The sequence below is a fragment of the Triturus cristatus genome, chromosome 7 (assembly GCF_964204655.1).
Source record: "Triturus cristatus chromosome 7, aTriCri1.1, whole genome shotgun sequence".
Classification (NCBI taxonomy): domain Eukaryota; kingdom Metazoa; phylum Chordata; class Amphibia; order Caudata; family Salamandridae; genus Triturus; species Triturus cristatus.
Window position 1 is genome coordinate 559,587,215 of NC_140590.1, and position 17,211 is coordinate 559,604,425.

General features: G+C 41.7%; 1 protein-coding gene across 4 annotated transcripts in view; it reads right to left on the reverse strand.

Annotated features, from left to right (window-relative positions):
* SLC16A5 (solute carrier family 16 member 5) overlaps positions 1-14,155 on the reverse strand; it is a 529,473-nt gene extending 515,318 nt beyond the window's left edge. The window contains exon 1 of one of the 4 annotated variants that reach the window (XM_085617056.1): positions 13,950-14,155. The gene's annotated coding sequence lies outside the window, so the exon portion shown is untranslated. Of the gene's footprint in view, positions 1-13,401; positions 13,808-13,949 lie in introns of those variants that run through there. The other 3 variants (XM_085617058.1, XM_085617057.1, XM_085617055.1) reach the window with 3 other exon arrangements.
* Between the last annotated feature and the right edge of the window lie 3,056 nt (positions 14,156-17,211).

The window sequence follows — 17,211 nt, forward strand, 5'->3', positions numbered from 1 at the left end:
GACCCTCTGTGGCCTTCCCAAATACTCCATGGCTCCATTAAGTGCATCACTGAATACAGCGGCTAGACTGGTTACAGGCTCCAAGTGAAACGAGTACATATACCCAGTCCGAAAATTTCTCAAAAGGTTGCCTTATGAAGCACGTATTCAGTTAAAGATCGCCGTTCTGGCGCACAAAGCTGTTCACTTCAATACTCCCAGGTACCTTGAGCAAAAACTTAAGCTTTCTTGTGGTGTAAGAGCCTCAAGAAGTGCCAATACTTTCCTTTTGAAACTACTCATCCTTAGGAAAAAGAGAACTTGTCACAGAGCCTTCTCCGGCGCTGCCCCAAAGATATGGAACTCTCCTCCACCGGAAGTACGCGGAACCTCTTCAACGACGGCGTTCAAATTGGAAGCCAAAAAATTCTTTATGAATAAATTCTTACCCTAATTGGGTTAGGCTCACCTGCTCAAAGACATTGTTCTTACTTCCATTGTACCATCATTTGTTATTGCTCCATCTTTGTTTTTTGTTTTTTTGTGCAACTCTCCCTGAATTTGCGATCATTCCTGTTTTTTACTCCTACTTGATGTCGATTTTGCATTTATGTCCTTCCTCCCATCCTATTGTAAAGCGCTCTGATATCCCTCAGGATCTTGTTTGTGCTATATAAAACTTTATAAATAAAATAAATATGTTCTGTTTATTGAGTGTAAAACATCAATAAAATTGTTTATCAAAAAATATAATTAATTAATGAATACTTAATTAGTGAAATTTAATTTGTAAATAATATTTATATTAATAGTGTAAATAATTTTTTAGGTGCAGGTTGTGAGTTTTGTGGTGTTATAGGGTGGAAGTAACTAAACTAAATGTATGTAATAATTAATGTCTTTGTTAATAAATAATTTCTAACTAAAAATATTTATTTGAATGAAAATTATTTTTGTATTTTATTTATAATAATATTTGTAGGTATTTGTGATACGTATTTAACATTAGATTTTTTATATCAAATATATTTTTATTGTATTTTTCAACATATTTATATTTTTTTATTTCGTTTGTTTTTTACATATTTTTATTTTTTTAAGATATTTTGTTTGTTTTTAATGTTGAACCGACTAGAGTGGGAATAGTAAATTTTACCCCCCCCCGCTATCCAACACTTTCTCTACTGTTGCATTTATTGGAGTGGGAATAGTAAATTTTAACCCTCTGCATTCCAACACTTTCCCTATTGTTTATACTGCATTTATATACAATGCTTACTACCCCTGATGAAGCAAAGAGCTTTTTCGGTGAGTAGATCGCTACTCCAGAACCCATAAAGGAGCCAAGAGGCTCACTATCCCAACGTTTCTGCTCTAAACGAGCCTTGATCACAGGAAAGTCTCTCTGTATTTTAAATGCCAATGTAACTTTAAAACGCAGGCCGTATGTATCTTGCAGAGTGCCAGAGGGATAGTGACCCTCTTGCCTCTGCATATCTGCATTGATTAAAACGATTTTTAAACCAACACAGCCAGAACTGGTGCACTTCTTTCAAGACAAAGGAGAAATTTGGGGTTATATTTTCAGGAAGCCTCGCTCCTGAAGCCCTGGCCGCCCTGTCAAGGTAAGGTCCTGGGTTCCTTGTGAGGCAACATGGAGTTGGTGATATATATATTTATATATATAATGATTCTCTGCTCTTTTTACTTCAATCTGTATCTGCTAGCAGACGCGGACCACATACTCTGTGCAACGAATATAGCTTGTTTATTGATTTTATTGTTTTTAAAGTGATACATGAATAGCATCAGCAGTGATTAGGCATAGAGAGTAAGGACATACATAAAGGATTTTTGTATTACGTCAACAACAGACTCATTGGTTTCCAACATTTAAAAATTATTTGCAATACAAATTATTAAAAGTTGGATGACATTAATGACTGGTATTTAAAATGCATTTTATCGATATAAATATCATAATAAATACAATATATAGATTTGAAGGAATTTGTACATTTCATGAGTTACTGCATAATACATTTAAATTTCCTCAAATCCACCTCATTAGTTGGTAGCGTATATATATACTTGCCACTACTTGGTCATTGTAAATGAGCTGTGATTGTTGATCCTTCCTAAATTTTAGTAGACGAAACAAAGTGCAAGTGCAAAAATGATTAGTGCATGAAAACATCTAATAAGTGTGTGTTACCCGTATTACTAATAAAGTGCTTGAGTGGTAATATTTTTAAAAAACACTGTTTCTGTGGTTTAGGTAGGTATGGCAGTCTACGGATCCAATGTCATTTGGATTCGTTCATTTTAATCCTCGTTTAAATACGTTAAGACTTCAATAATATCTATGTGTATCTCCTCAAAATATGCCAATATATGTTTAAAAAAAAGGGATATTATTACATGTATGAACCCATATGCATCCGAATCTGTAAAGAAACTCTACCTAGGACAGTATAGTATCTGTTGTTTGTGATAGGGATAATCTAGGATATTTAATTCAGACAGGTGAATAAATCCTCCGTTGTATTGAGGCCCCCGGGAGATTTACAATATAGATCTAGAATGTATCTTGTTTCAAGTTTCCTGAGGGTTCCCTCTCTGTCCCCGCCCCTTCTGTTGACTGTCACTGCATCTATTGGGTAGTACTTGAGATGTTCCAGGTTATTTTTATGTGTCTCTTTAAAATGGCGGGCCACTGGGTAGGTCGAATCCTGGTTCGCTATGGTTCGTATGTGTTGCAATATTCTCTTGTGAGCCTGCAGTTTAGTGCTTCCCACATATTTTAAATTGCAGGAGCACACTAACACATATATTGCGTGGTCTGTTTTGCAGTTCAAAGGTTTAGTAATTTTGTTGTTTTATTCATCCCGTATTGGCACGCTTTGCAACTCTTGCATTTGACAAAACCATTACGTTGCAAGAGCCATGAGTGCTGTTCTGTTATCTCAGGGCTACTTTTATCCAAACTATTGCCCATGGAAGGGGCTCGCCTGTAAGTAATAGATGGATTATGTGGTAGTGAAGCGCCAATAATTGGATCAATTAAAACTATTGGCCAATTATGTCTCATGATGTTTTTTAATGCCTTATCTTGTTTACTGTATGCCAGAATAAGTCTTAATTCACTGGGTGTTTCAATATGACTTTTTTGTTGTTTTGGTGCCAGAATATTGGTTCTGCTTAGGCTAGTTTTTTTGGGCAATGGTTGCATCTATTGTTTTTTAGAGTAAGCACGCTCCAAAAATCTCTTTTTGCTGGCCTGTTGTGCTTGATGTAAATCTTTTGGATTGCTACAAATTCTTTTTATTCTCAGCATTTCCCCATAGGGAATGTTTTCTATCAGATGTCGTGGATGAAAGCTTGATGAGTGTAGCACTGAGTTGCCTGCAGTTTGTTTGCGCTATATTTTTGTTTCTATTTTGTTATTTTCTATATATACTTCCACATCTAGAAAATGCACCACTTTGTCACTGATAGTAGCTGTGAAACCCAAATTCAATTCATTGATGTTAATGGCTGAGACAAACTCTGTAGCATTTGTTAATGTCCTATCCCAAATAATAAACAAATCGTCAATAAACCGCAGCCACAATTTCACATTGTTTTCCATTTATGATTTGTGGGTGTCCCTCAGGACCAGCTCCTCTCACCAGCCCATGTGTAAACACGCGTAGATGGGGGAGAAGCTGGCACCCATGACGACACGACACATTTGTGGATAATAGGTTTTGCCAAACATAAATATGTTATTATTTAGACAGAAATCAACCATATTCACAAGCATCGTATTGTGTTGGGACATTTGCACTGAATTCCTCCCCAGATAAAACTCTAATGCTCGTAAACCATCTTTATGGTTTATGCTGGTGTATAGCGACATTATGTCTAATGTCACTAACAGATAGTTCTTTTGCCAAATAAAATCTTTTAGTTTTGAGATAAAATCACCAGTAACTTTTAAACAGGACGGTTAGTTCTGTACATGTTCTTGTAAATGGAAGTCAATGTATTGTGAGGCATTCTCTAAAATACTGTTCTGTGCCGAAATGATGGGTCTTCCCGGCAGTCTTTCTGGGTTTTTGTGGATTTTAGGGATGAAGTAGATGTTGGGGACCGTAGGGTTCTCTTTTTTGATGAACTTATACTCATCCGTAGTGATCAGTCCCGTACTTTTCCACGCAAGCAACTTCATAAAGAATTCATTGTATACTGATCGTAATGCCAGCACATGGCTTTTTTTATGACAGGTTCTGTCGTTTAGTTGGGATTGAGCTTCTCGCATGTAGTCCTCCTTAGCCCATATGAGTAAATTTTCCCCCCTAATCCGAATTTCTTATCAAAATGTTGTTGTTCTTGCTCAATTTGGTCATTAGTTGATTGTACTGTTGATTCCTTCTGTTTGTTTTTTTATTTATGTTATGCTCTTTGCGATTTAAATTCTTTAATTCCGCTGTCACCTGTTCATTGAAAATATCGATCGAATCTCTAGGTGCAATAGGATTAAAAGTTGATTTTACTTTGAACGATGTTGTTGTTTTTCCAATATTTGCTGTCTAGGTATCTTGACTAGACCTTTGGATTTACCCCTCTAAGATTTGGGGATCTGCTTGACTATTTGTATGGTCATTTTCCTCCTGTAGTTCTTGTAGGATTTCTAGCAAAGAGAGGTCCGAAATTGTCAGATTGCAGGGTGAGGCACATACTGCTAACTGTCTCTCCTGTTGTTTTTGTGGTTGTAAAGCATGACATTTTCTCAATTTCAATTTTTGTAAAAAGCCGAAAATGTCCATCCTTGTGTTGGCATAATTGAAATTGGATTCAGGGCAATACGACAGACCCAAAGCAAGTAGTTGTTCCTCTGCTTTATTGAGGTTTATATTAGCCAGGTTGATTACCGTTTTGGTGGTTTGTGTATATATAAACCTATGGCAGGTTGCCAGTAGGTAGTTATACTTAGAACCTACTTTCCATAGGAAAAGCATTTTTTGACTTGCCTATAACTTTTGCTTCAATTGACTAATCTTCATGAAATTTATCAAAAGAAGTGTCAAAGTAGGTTCTGTGTGTCATGGAATGTTTGGGGGTGATTTGTTTAGTGGGGACCAAAAAATAGGGGCACTAAAAAAGGATGCGTTTCTAATGTAAATTCCCACAGGAACGAGTAGCCGTACTTACAGCCCGAACCGATGGACAGAATAAGACAAAATTTGGCAGAAAGGCAGATGTTGTTAAACAGATTGTACTTTTTGTTATTTGGTGCAAACCCATCCAGTAGTTTTTGAGAAATTTAAGCTGAAAATTATAGTTATATCTCTGGCCATGGATATTTTGCTGCAATTTCGCAATGAATCGCAAATGCAAGCGCCAACAGGAATTTTCTGATTGGCTGGACGCAACCTGAACAGAAAGTTGTGGCTGGCATTTTATTGTCTGGAAATGGTTCCCAGGGCTGAAAATGTGTGTTAAAGCCCACATAAGGGGTAAGGGTGGAGATTATCTGACTCCATGTTTGAGAAATGGGTATGCTAGTGACACAAGTTGTGTCCAAAGCTGATTTCTTTAATCACAAGCGATATTCGTGACGATGCAGCGATCGCTAGCGCGGCCTCCCCTGCCATGTACCATTGCGGGAACATCGCGACTATTGCAACCTCATTGTGAATATTTATGAAAATATATAAAAATATATATATTTGTACACACTCACCTGTCACTGCCACACACTCATGTATGCACTCAGAAACTCACTTAGGCACTTACACACCCATTCACAAACCCACTTATACATTCAGTCACAAACTCACTCAGATACTCATGCACCTACTCACAAACCTATTCAGGTACTCATGCACCCTCTTACAGACTAACTCAGAGAGTGATACACCCATGTACAAGCCCACTCAGAGACTCATGCACCTAATAAGAGACCCACTCATAGACTCATGCGTATAGTCTCCTACCCACTTAGAGACTCCAACACCCACACACAGACCCACCTGGGCACTCATGCATACACTCACAGACCCACTCAGATACTCATGCACCCACTTACAGACTCCCTTGGAGAGTCACGCACCCATGTGCAGACCCAAAGACTTATGCACCCACTTACAGACCCACTCACACACGTACGTATATCCTCACAGACCCACTGAGACACTCATACATCCACTCGCAGATACACTCAGACACTCATACACCCATACAGTCAGTCACACACTCAGTCACAGACCCTCTCAAAGACTTATGGGCTCAGTCACTCACTCACACATACACGCAGAAACTCACACACCCACTTACAAACTCGCACCCACTCACCCAGTCAAGGCTTATGCATCTACTCACAGAGCTACCCTGACACTTCCCCTCCCAGTCACAAACCCACTCAGACACTCATGCATGTACCCATTCGCTCACCCACTCAAAGAGTTATGCTCTCACTCACAGACCTTTTGAGACACTCATACACTCACTCACAAATCCACTCAGACACTCATACATCCACTCATGGACCCACTCAGACACTGACACACCCATACAGTCACTCACACAGCCACTCATAGACACATTCAGACACTTAGACACCCCATCAGTTATACACTGAGAGACTCATGTGACCACACACAGTCGCACTCAGAGACCCATGCACCCACTGACAGAACCACTCAGACACACATGGTGCCAGTCATAGACCCACTGAGAGACGTATGCACTCACTCACAGACCCACTCAAACACTCATGCACCCACTCACCCACCCAATCAGACACTCATGTATGTACTCACAGATCCAGTTAGACAGTGATATACTTACTCACAAATGCACAAAGGCACTCATGCACCTACTCACAGATTGAGTGAGAGACTTATGCAACCAATCACAGACCCATTGTGACACTGATGCAGCCACTCATAGGTGTACTGAGGCAGTCACACATTTTGTTACAGAACTATTGAAAGACTGATGCACAGTCTCACAGATCCCCTCAAATACTTATACAGTGAATGAGAGACTTAGTGATACAGTGATGCATGCAGTCATAGATTACAGTGAAAAAGTTATGCACTGTGTTATAGAGATAATAAGAGAGTTGTACATGCTATTATACAGTCGTTTACATAGTAATGTGTTTAGTGTGTTGGTTATAATCCATTTTGCAGTTATAACTTTTGAATGTGGTGGTGGCTATTGAATGTCTGCATTTGTTTTGTCATTGCGCAACATATTCGTGGTAACCTTGGCTACCGAAATCATTGTGATGCCACCGCGAAAATGGAAAAACAGTTTTTGAAGGCGAGTTTTCCGGAAACTCACTACAAAAATATGAGTTTGAAAAGTACACTAATAATGCTCTACTGTAACAAATTCTGTAGAATGTGTCTATATATATGTTTTACACTTTGTACAAACCACGCGCTCTTCGCGACTACCGACGTCACCGCAACCAAGTTGGTCATCGCGAATATAAATTTTTTTTGTAAAGGTGGTTTTCTCCTAAATTGATCATGGAAAGAAAAGTTAAAACAATTTCTTACTAAATATTTCGACTTAAACTTTATTTAAAAAATGTGTTTCAGTTTATTTTTCAGTATGTGAAATACCTTTGCTGATTACAGATTCTCCACAGTAAATGTGACAATGTTTGCCGACTCAAAAAATTGTTGAACATAAAACCAGTTATTAATGTACTCTCTGATTATCAGATACCAAATAAAAAAAATCCGTGGTATATAATATATATATAATATACAATGTCCAATTATAGAAAGAAAATATGAACATTTTACAGGCCACTTAAAAAAAATGGACACTACAGTTAAGTGATATATTTTTTTTAAACCTTAGAAATTTACTGAAAAAACCAAAGGTTACACGGACGTACTAGTTAGGAATTACCATGTAAAAAAACTTAGAAATTCACTGAAAAAAATGAAGGCTACCGGGACATTATAGTAAGGAAATTTATGTTTTTTAAACCTTAGATATTCACTGAAAAAGCCAAAGGTTGCTGTGACGTTATAGTTTGGCTGTCATTTCACTTGTAAAAAAAACAGAGAAATTCAGCAGTTATAGTTAGTGGAGCTAACTATAACTTGCGTCCCCGCAATGCACTGCTTATCACCTCAGTTATTACATCACTCATGACATGGTCAGTGACATCAATGATGACATCATCTAGCGACTGTGAGTGTTTTTAAAATGAAATGTTTATGAGTGTTAAATAATTATACCAAGGTGTAGTGATGAATCAGTGGGTGTATGAGTGCCTGAATTTTCTCCACCAGCTCCATCTGGCTCCTAACAGCTTTGTTAAGGCTGCCGGTCACTGGAACTGTTCTAAAATACAGGACCTGATTAGAGTCCAAGTTGTTTAATAAATAGTGCTTTGTGAATAAATATTTATTTCAATAATGGCAAAACCTGTAGAGTACGACTCTGCCAGATCATCTGAGGCCTGTAAAATGTTGGGCGCAAAAAACATATCAAAATGAATGGCTCGTGCCATGCCGTGTGTGGTTTTCACTGAGCTACCTACCTGCATAGTGGATAATGGAAAGGCCAGGTAATAATTGGTATAGTTCCCCCCTTTTTAAAAATTGTTTAATCATTCTAATTGGAATGCAAACGTCATGTCGTTTGATTCTGGTTTCAATCAACTCCATTTACTTTTTTGGATGGTCTCGAAGACGCGACCGCCCATAAGATGGACAAGGGAGAGGATGTGCGGTCAAGTCTGCTCTCCTCTGACTACATAAACAAGTCACAATGTCGTAGTATTCTACGTGCCAATAAACTTAGTTGCTAGAGGTGGCTGACAGCCGGGTGTGAATGTGTGGGGTCCGGCCCTGGCACTGCTGCAGCGCAAGGGTAGTCAGTGGTTAGTTAGCAGCTTTTTCACATGTAAATGCTGCTAAATATTCTGAGAGGGAGTTTCCACGAAGGGGGCTGCTGGTTGTGAAACGTAAGCTGCTGGTGTGATTTTCACGACAGCGGCCTTGGAGATGCATGTCTTCGAAGAACTGTGAACTGTGCCGTGCAGTCGTGCACTTAACACCACCTCTCCCCAGCTTATAATTGCATGTGCACGCAGGAAAAAACAATGGCAAAACTAGTATGTCTGCATTCACATCCAAAAGGCGACACCTATTGCCAATGCCAATGCTTGTTAATTAAGTCCTCCCTCCTCTTTCTTTTAGTTTACCTTTTCAGTAGACCCCACCAACTATTGAACCCGCCCCCCCCCCCCCACCCATGGACCCCTTTGTTTCGAACAGCCCCACCCCAGTGTCATGTTGTTAACTCTATGTGAACCCAGGGGCGCGTGAAGGGGGGGGGGCTTATAAATTTATTTTCTGATAAGTAGTTGGGTGCTTTCAGTCAGGTCTGTCTGATTTTTGCATACACAAAGACAAACACACACACACAAGCTATCCCTCACTCTATTTTAAAAGTCCTCAAAAATGTTGGTTACTTTACAAAATATTGTGATTCATCTCACTTAGTGCTCCTACCAATCCGCATCCCTCTCCCTTTCCTCTGCCCCTCAAGCCCCTCTCAAGCGTCCTGCATGTCGCATAATGCATTTCAACATTATATGCCAGCATGATTGTTGGAAAATCTGATGGTCACCTCCTCCCCTGCCCCCCAATTTTATTGACTAAGCTATGCCCCTACCACCAGGCCCGGCTTCAGGATTTTTTCTCTGGGTAGGCCATAAAGAAGCATGGATGGGTCATGAAGATGAATAAGTACCGGTAAGTATTTCAGAGATTTGATATTTTAGGTGTTGGCATCTGTCATCTTTTTACATTTTTAACACAATAACCACCACCCAAAGATCTACCTTAGGAAAGGGGAAGGACGTTGTGCCAATGCAGAACGTTAAGACTGAAGCATGCCCCTGGTCACGAGCAGCAACAGAAACTTTTCTGCTGCCACACAGGGCTACTTTACAACTCTCCATTTTTTTAAAAAAAAGCTTTGGCAGCTTATGACGTTGAAAAGCATTGGAGTTTAAAAATACGATACAATAAGCCCAGAATCATAACAAGAGCGAGAGGGGCGAGAGAGAGGGGTGAGACATAGAGAGAGAGAGGTAAGAGATAGAGAGAGGGGTGAGATAGAGAGAGGGGTGAGAGATAGAGAGAGAGGGGTGAGAGAGAGAGGTGAGAGAGAGAGGTGAGAGCGATGGGTGAGGGAGAGAGGGGAAAGAGAGAGAGAGAGAGGGGCGAGAGGTAGAGAGAGAGAAAAAGGGGCAAGGGGGAGAGAGAAATGGGTGAGAGAGAGGCGTGTGTGTGTGTGTGTCTGTGTGTGTGTGTGTGTGAGTCATGTTTTGGTGCTTTTATTGCACAACATGCAGTAGTATAAAAACCCATAACTCATAGGGAACCGTGAAGTATGCTAAATATTTCATGGTTGCCTCTGAAATATGGATATTATCATCATCATGGCATTACCCAAACCACTTGGCAGAGATTTAACATTGTCAGGGTGACTAGGATTAAGTGGTATGGAGGACCAAATTATACACATATAAATTATGCAGCAAAACAATTAGTTATTTTGCACTTTGCCTAGTATTATTTTCATCCATCTCAGAAATAACATTTTTGGTGAACTCTGCTAATTTTGCACATTGTGGCAAATCCAATAAATCCATAAATATGTGGTTAACGCTGCAGCCAAAGGATTGCCTAAATCCACTGACTCTCACTATTGAGGTTTCTGTTGGATTCTATTAATCATTTACTCAAGAAATATGAGGAAAAAAAATGAACATTCTAGTTCCCTTCAGTGTCATTGTTAGCTGCACTTACAAGTAAACAGCACTTTCAAGCTAACTACACAAAAATAAACAAGTAATATAAACAATAAATAACAATACCAGCTTTAATATGGTCCTGTGTTGCAATCCTATGGCTCTAATGACATTTACAACCCACTCAGTCGTTGGTTCCTGGTTTATGATGTCACCAGAAAACTCAATGGTAATATTGGACCATATTACATAGTTACCTAATGTGTATCCTATGTAGATATTATATATAATCTATTTTGGGCCGGACATTTTCAATGATTTAATAAAGTTTACCAAATCTTGGCCACCATCCAGGGATGTACATTTGGTTACATACACAAAGTTAGCTGAACCTTTATCAAGGATTTCATAGTGTATAGGATGAAGACATTTTTTGAAAATATATATACACTGTAGTGAGTTTTTTTATGTTTATGTTCATTCAAACAATTGGTGAACTTTTTATGACATTACAAAAGGAAAATGTGTAGTCTCTGCAGGATGTCCATGTTGCAATAATGATCAAATATGGAAATAATGAGGGCACAATAGCACAATAATCCACATGTACAGTTTTAAGCGGTTTCATCTATGAAATATTACTTGCAGGATACTTTTTTTAGTTCTTGCAAAGACTAAGCACTCAGCTAATAGCACTATGGTACATAACTTCTCACTTCACTTGAAATGTTCTTTTCACTTAGTCAAGTCCATTATATTACTCCCATAGCCCCCAAGATTTTTTTAAAAAAATCTTAGGACATCCTCTACCTTTATACACCACCATATTGTGAGGTACATTTCTCAATGTCTAGTGGTGGTGGACTGCCCCTCAAAATGCTATTGCTATCTTTGCTAGTGGAACTCCCAGCTTTTTTTCAATTTACACTCAGTATTTCTCTATAATTGAGCAACTCCTCAGTGTGTGGGCAAAAGTACCCACCCAGTCACAGCTTTATTGACACATTTTGTTATTAGTTCACCCAACTTTGCACAGCTGAATCCTTGTGTAGTGCACTCTGGAAAATGTTCATTTGGACCTAGAGAAACCAGATCTTGCTGGCAACTCTCGGGGGTGTAGGTAAATGCTTCCTCGTATAATGCCTTTTGTATTGGGCCTCTCTTTCTCCCATCTGTCTTGGAGTCTGTCCAGGTCTCTTTGTCTGAGGTGTTGCTTCTTTGGGCCATTCCACCCTCTGGTAGCCTTACTTTTAGCAGTGGCACTTCTATCTATCCAATCACCGCCTTAATATTTAGTTGTTTGTGTGTTTTTTAACTTGTATTTGGCCTGCAATTATGTAACTGGTGCTTAGAATGTGCCAAGTGAACTGACCCTAAAAGGAGCTTTATTCATTCAGGAAAACAATACTGCCATGCCTATAACTAAACAAACAGAGAAAGCATATATGCTCAGACTAGACAACACTATACTGTGCACTACGTAGCTCTGCTTAGACACTAATTCAATCGAAAGTTTTCAGCACGAGTTAAGGACTTAATAGGTGCACACTATGAACAATAAAACTCATATCTCAAATAAAATGAAATACATCAGATACTTTGAAGAAAACATAATAGTGCTATAAAAGTGCTTAACTAATTCTGAATATTCATCAGTTTTACACAACACAAGTTACTGTAAAGTTGAGATATAACTGATGTATTAATGATAGTATTATAATGCTTTTTCTTTTTTTTAAAACACTTCAACTATGTTACAGTACTGGTTAGATTTTGTTCCTTACATTTCCGTTGTTTCCTCATGTGCTGTAGCCTGTAGCAGCTACAACTTTAAAGTCTGTTGAAAGCCACGTGTGTTTTTTGTGTGGAATGTGCTTCCTCGTACTTTGCCACAAGTGTTCCTATAAGTCGACCATGAGACGCCCATTTTATCAGCCTCATAAAAAATGAAATCATGAGATGACCATGCTGAGAATCATCAAAGCATCTCACCGGTTACACATAGGCAGGGCCCCTGGAATTATGCAGCAGGGGAGGGCCAAGAAAAGCCAAATTATGCAGCGTGATCCGGCACATTTAGGGATAGTATTATTCAATTATTTTTACACTTGTTAACATTGTCTGGGTAAAGAATGCTCCTCGCTGGTACCAGTTTAACACCTACCTATAGCTATAAGCAACAAAAAGGTGACCAGTCAACCTGTGGAAAGGACCTTCCACTGTGCATCTACACATGTTGCTGTCTTTTAGTAGCGTTGGATCTAGAAACTTTTTTTTAAAAAAAATCTGCTGATTATGCAGAAGATAATGGATTATGTGGCAAATCCTTAACTATGAGAAATATACAGCATCCACACAATCACATAATTCCAGTAGCCCTGCCCATAGGTCCCTGCAGAAGGAGTCATTCTATCATTTGTAACCATCTACACATATATATGAATATCGTATGAATTAATGTAATTGTGCGTAGAATGTTCTTTCATTTGACCAATAACAACCTAAAACTTTTCTTTTGTTAACTTTTTCCATTCATTTGTTTTTCATGTAATGCTGCAAGTTAGTGATAGCCTCAAACCAGGAAGAAAATAAAACATACCCCTGGGTAAATCTATATCCTAATCATATACATTTGTACTCACTTTTCTGGAAAAAGGAAAATCCTTTACAAAGCGTTTCTGTTACATCGCTGTTTTCAGCTCATAGGAACCTTGTGATGGGAGCCTGCAGCCTCTTTAGTGTGAGTGAGTGAAAGTGTTCAGGATGTCTGTTCTGTTCATTTGTCCAGCGTAGCAGCTAATATCCTTGCAGAATTTCACACCACTCCCCAAGTCTGACACGAACGTATGTCAATCGTGTTAATATTTAAACAAACAACGAGGTACAGCTCACAGGGCTTCACGCCCCAGTGAAACATTAGGGTGAGAAACCCTCGTTTTTCAGTTCGGAATGGCCTAGGGCAGCCTAGGGTAGGCCAGGGTATTCCTTGGGTGCGCCTGGCTCGCCTGGCCCACGCTCTAGAACCGGGCCTGCCTACCACGCCCCTACGGAGAAAGGTATGTGTACAGCTCCCGCCCCCTCTTCCCCAGCTTGAGGCGCTGTGCCTGTTTATGTCACTGGAGCTCTTACGTGGTTCCTACTTAAACCCTGCTCCTCCCCCATCCCCAACCCCGACCCGCATGTGCTGTACCTCTCTCGGCGCACTTCCTCTCCGTGGGCAGTTTCGCTTCCTCCTCTGCAGTTCTGCCTCAGCTGGGAGGCATGTTCCGGCTCGCTCTTCCGCCCAGTCCAAACCGGTCCCCTCTGTGTCCTCGGAGGGGCCCCGCGAGGGCTCTCCCAGCTCGGCGCCAGCTCCTGTGGCCTTAAGCCGTCCTGCTGGATTTAGCTCTTACGTCTGAGTTGGATCGGCACACGCTGTAAGGGAGCCGAGGACACCCCGCGCCCTGCAGCAACCACGCGCTGCGCAATGATGGAAAACACATGGGGGCAGATTTATGTTTCCTGGCGCATCCCTGCAAATCAGCAAGGATGCGCCAGGAATGATGCGTCACGCAAGTTTACCCTTGCGCCACACATGATGCGCCGCATTTACAATGCGGCGCATCATGGCGCAGGAATAAACAGATGCATGACGCATCCGATGGCGTAAGGTTGGCGCAGTGCTTCAGTTGCGTCGCAAGCGCGACGCAACTCCAGCAATGTTCCAACCTACCCTATCCCTAACATGGTGCGTCAAGCCTTACGCCTGCTTCAAGCAGGCGCAGGGTTTTGGCGCATCAGCGTTGGGAAAGTGACTCAGTCAAATCTTATAGATTTGACTGAGCCACTTTTCAGGGGCGTTCCTGCGACGGAACGCCCCCCCTCTCTGTCGACACGCCCACGTGAAACCTGACGCAGGTTTTACGTGGCGCAGGGCTTTACATTGTGACGCATCTCCATAGATACGTCACGATATAAATATGGCGCAACGTGGCGCAGGGTTTACACCGCCGCTGCGTCACAAAAGTGATGTAACGGCGGCGTAAAAGTAGCGCATCTCCAATATAGATCTGCCCCATGGAGAACATCGGAGACTGGGGCAGAGTGTCCAGCCTATCCTCATTGAAAGAAGGAAAGATACACAGACAGCCTAGAACCACTCGTTGAAAGAGAGAGGGTGCAGCCGAGAGGACAAAGGACAGGGCAGCCTAGAACTAGGAGGACTAGGTTCTGGAGAGACAGCGCGGGACGGGGAGTATAAAAAGACACGTCGAGCTAATGAAGAAGAGACTATAAGCAAGAGTCTCGAGACACCGGAGCAAGAAGCCTCTGCAAGGAACATAAAGAGACTGGAGCAGAGTCAGAAACGGAGAAAGAGGAGTATAAAGAGACAAGTCGCCAAAGTGAAGAAAAGAGTAGAATCAGGAAACTTTGAGAGACAAGGGCAAAGAGGGTTAAGGAAAAATGGTTTAGACTAGAACCAGGGTTAAAAAGAGATTCGAGCAGACCACAGCCTAGAAATGGGAGTATAAAAAGACAAAATTAGAAAGTGAAAGAAAGACAGTCAATAACCGCTGTCTGAAGTGACTGGGGCAGAAAAAGTGGAGCAAAAACAGCATAGAACCAGGAGTATAACGAGACAAGACGAGAGAGTGAAGGAGCGACAGCCCAGGACCAAGAGTATAAAAAGACAAACTGAGAAAGTGTAGCAAACTCTGCCTAGAAGTTCTAGGCTAGAACCATCAATGTCTAGAGACAACTGCATGTAGAGTGAAAGGGACATCGTCTGGAAACAGAGGGGCAGATTTACAAGACCCTTGCGTCACTTTTAACATGGGAAAAGTGACGCAAAAGTGGCGCAAGGGGCTTGTAAATCTGCCCCAGAGTGTTAAGACAATGGAGCAGAGACAGCGATGACGAAACAACATAGAAAGAGACGAGCATAGAAGGTGAAGGAGAGACCGCCTAGAACCGGAAGTCTAAAGAGACTGGCGCAGGGAAGAGAGACAGGCAGCATAGAACCATATGTATAAAGAGACAAGCGGAAAGAGTGAAGGAGAGACAGGCTAGAACCAGGAGGATAAAGAGACTGGAACATGGACAGCGAGGGAGAAACAGCTTTGCGCACCCAGCCTTTGGTTCAAAGCACACCTCCCTGCTCGGCCCATAGGCTTTGTACATCCGCGATGTGAGGGTAGAGTCGCAATCATGGGGAGAGGATGTGGTCCGTCGGCTAAACTGCCGATTTTGGAGCTGGAAACCAGAGTTCGAGCCTCGAGGTTGCGTCCCCATCCTGTGATTCTGGGTAGATCACTTAATCTCCCCGTGCCTGAATGTGTAATGTAAATACGGTGCTATGTAAAGCGCTCCAATACCTTCGGGTCGAGTTTGCGCTGTATAAATATGCAACAACAAGCATTTGCAATGCAATAGGTCTCGCATTGATAAGAGTTTGAGCTATTGGCATTGTAAAATTACAATGCCTTTTATTTATGTTTTGGTTTTAAAACAAATAAAAGGCATTGTCATTTACAATGTCAGTAGCATAAACTCGCATAAAAGCAGTGTGCGGCGTGCAGCAGTGTGCAGCAGTGTGCGGCGTGCAGCAGTGTGTGGCGTGCAGCAGTGTGAGGCGTGCAGCAATGTGAGGCGTGCAGCAGTGTGTGGCGTGCAGCAGTGTTTCGTGCAGCAGTGAGGCATGCAGCAGTGTGTGGCGTGCAGCGGCGTGCAGCAGTGTGTGGCATGCAGCAGTGTGCGGCGTGCAGCGGTGTGCAGCAGTGTCGTGCAGCATGCAGCAGTGAGTAATGCAGCAGTGTGCAGCAGTGTGTGGCGTGCAGCAGTGTGCGGCGTGCAGCAGTGTGTGGCGTGCAGCAGTGTGTGGCATGCAGCAGTGTTTCATGTAGCATTGTGCGGCGTGCAGCAGTGTGGCGTGCAGCAGTGTGCTGCGTGCAGCATGCAGCAGTGAGTAATGCAGCAGTGTGCGGCGTGCAGCAGTGTGTGGCGTGCAGCAGTGTGTGGCGTGCAGCGACATGCAGCAGTGTGTGGCGTGCAGCAGTGTGTGGCGTACAGCAGTGTGTGGCGTGTAGCAGTGTGCGGCGTGCAGCCTTTGAGAGCGTTTTCTGAAGCCCTTACATAAGTCTAGCTGAGCCATCGCTTACGCGATAGCCAGGCGAGACCTAATGAATGTGTCCTTGTGTAACTAACCTAACTGGTGCTCAGATAAAGCGCTTTAGGTCGAGTTCGCGGTATATAAAACTGCAAATAATTTTTTAAAAAATGTTTGCGTGTAAAGCTCCCTGCAGGCTACATGGCCCGACCGGCTGACGGTGTCATACATGGCATGTGGCCAGTTGGCAGCTGGGCCTGCCCGCACCACTCACTGCCAAGTGCCCAAGATTTGAGGGTGGAAAACACCACAGTTATAATGTGTCACTGGAGATGACGGGCGTGGAGGAAACCCCTGCGTCAAGGGC